We start from the raw sequence: 2540 nt of genomic DNA, 5'->3' as shown, positions 1-2540 counted from the left end.
TTCTATGCAAACTCTCCATCGTGTAACCGTTCTTGTTGGGATTAGCTTATTCCTCTCGTTGGTTACAACCGTCATGCCTCCTTTCTTGGGGATAACCTGCACTGGATTTACCCAAGAACTGTCAGAAATAGGATAAATAATTCCAGCATCTAGAAGTTTAATTACCTCGATTTTTACAACTTCCTTCATGTTGGGGTTCAGACGTCTTTGAGCTTGCACACATGGTTTGTATTCATCTCCTATTAAAATTTTGTGGGTGCAAAAATAAGGACTGATTCCTTTAATGTCAGAAATTTTCCATGCTATGGCCTTTTTATGTTCTTTTAATACTTGGATTAATTCCTCTTTCTCCTTAGGTTGCAAATTAGAAGCAATAATAACTGGTAATGTAGAATTATTTCCAAGGACATATTCTAAATGGTTTGGTAATTGTTTATGTCCAGTTTGGAAGGCTCCTCAATCGAGGGTTTTTGCTTAAGTTTATCATTGATCTTAATACCCTCATATTCTACTTGTCTTGACGGATGGTTATTAGGTTCCTCAGCTATTTCCTCGTCTTAAGCTAGACACGGTTCTGTCGTCTCCTCTTGTACAATTTCTTGAAAAGAGTCTTGAGTAATATGATCAATGGAGTCAATGAAATAACATGAATCATCTTGTTCCCTAGAGAATCTCATAGCATCATAAATTTTAAAGATCATTTCCTCATCACCTACTCTAAGTACCACTTTACCGTCACCCACGTCAATCACGGCTCTAACAGTGGCTAGGAATGGGCGCCCTAAAATTAAGGGTACTGCCACATCTTCATCCATGTCAAGCACAACAAAATCAACAGGGAATATAAACTTATCTACTTTTACGAGTACGTCTTCTATAATACCCCTAGGATATTTAACAGATCTATCGGCTAATTGAATACTCATTCTAATGGGTTTAGATTCCCCAAGACCAAGCTGTTTGAACATTTTATAGGGCATCAAATTAATACTAGCGCCTAAATCATCTAGTGCTTTTTCAATATTCAGATTACTAATTAAGCAAGGGATAGTAAAACTTCCTGGATCTTTTAGTTTGGTTGGGAGCTTATTTTGGAGTATGGCGGAGCACTCCTCGTTGAGTTCTACTGTAGATAAGTCCTCAAACTTCCTTTTATTTGTTAAAAGCTCTTTCAAAAATTTTGCGTATATAGGCATCTGCGAGATAGCTTCAACAAAAGGTAAGTTGATATGTAATTGCTTAAAAAGTTCAAGAAACTTACCGAATTATACATCAATGTGATCTTTTTTTAATTTTTCTGGATATGGAACCGGTGATGAATATTCCTCCGGTACTGGTTTGTCACTATTTTCGGGTTTTTCTTCCCTCCTTTCCCTTTCCACGGCTTCTTGTGCTAACTTTTTTTCAGATTTCGCTAACACTTTCCCACTCCTTAGTGTAACTGCTTTGACAAGCTCTCTGGATTTGGTATTACTAAATAAATTTCCTGGTGGTTTTTCCGAGATTAGTTTAAAAAGCTAGCTTATCTGAGTTTCTAGTCCTTTGATCGATGCTTGTTGATTCTTAAGTATTGTCTCGGTATTTTGGAAACAGGTTTCTGACATTGATATAAATTTTGAGAGAATCTCCTCAAGGTTCAGTTTCTTCTCTTGTTGATAAGGTGGCTGTCGAAAACCCTGAGGATTTTGTGGCTTTTAATTTCCTTGACCACCCCAGGAGAAATTTGGGTGGTTTCTCCGACCTGCATTATAAGTATTACTTATAGGTTATTTTGAGATCTAAAGTTATTATTACCTATATAGTTGACTTGTTCCTTTTTGGTTATGGGATTGAAGGATTGATATTCTGTATGCACACCTCCGCCACTTGAGTCACACTTCATTACTAGATGTACTTGCGTAGAACCAAGTAAGCTGTCAATCTTTTTATTGAGAAGTTCTACCTGATTAGAGAGCATGGTGACTGAATCGATGTTATAAACGCCGACTGTTTTTGTTGGCTTAGTCCTCATAACTTGCCACTGATAGTTATTCAGTGACATCTCCTCTATAAATTCATAGACATCTTCCAATATTTTATTGTTGATGGTTCTGCTAGCAGCTGCGTCAACCATTTGCCGAGTCGAGGGATTCAGGCCATTGTGGAATGTTTGTACTCGAAGCCAAAGCGGTAACCCATGGTGAGGGCACCTTCTTAGTAAGTCCTTGTATCTCTCCCATGCATCGTAAAGTGTTTCTAAATCCATCTGTACAAAAGAAGAGATATCATTACGTAATTTAGCCATTTTAACCGGCGAAAAATATTTTAGTAAAAATTTCTCAGTCATTTGTTCCCAAGTAGTGATAGACCCTTATGGTAACGAGTTCAACCACTGTTTAGCTTTGTTTCTCAGTGAAAAGGGAAATAACCGAAGACAAATGGCATCATCAGGAACGCCATTGATTTTGAATGTATCGCAAAATTCCAGGAAATTTGCTAAGTGAGTGTTAGGATCTTCATCCTGCAAACCATCAAACTAAACAAACTGCTGTATCATCTGA

At 37.4% G+C, this 2540-nt stretch overlaps 1 non-coding gene across 1 annotated transcript; it reads left to right on the top strand.

Moving 5' to 3' along the window:
* Positions 1-2171: 2171 nt before the first annotated feature.
* LOC121205647 (small nucleolar RNA R71) lies at positions 2172-2278 on the top strand. The gene has a single exon (XR_005900723.1). It is a non-coding gene; the product is annotated as a small nucleolar RNA R71 (small nucleolar RNA).
* The last annotated feature ends 262 nt before the right edge of the window (positions 2279-2540 follow it).

The sequence above is a fragment of the Gossypium hirsutum genome, chromosome A08 (genome assembly GCF_007990345.1).
Source record: "Gossypium hirsutum isolate 1008001.06 chromosome A08, Gossypium_hirsutum_v2.1, whole genome shotgun sequence".
Classification (NCBI taxonomy): domain Eukaryota; kingdom Viridiplantae; phylum Streptophyta; class Magnoliopsida; order Malvales; family Malvaceae; genus Gossypium; species Gossypium hirsutum.
This window is presented reverse-complemented; position numbering and strand designations above follow the sequence as displayed.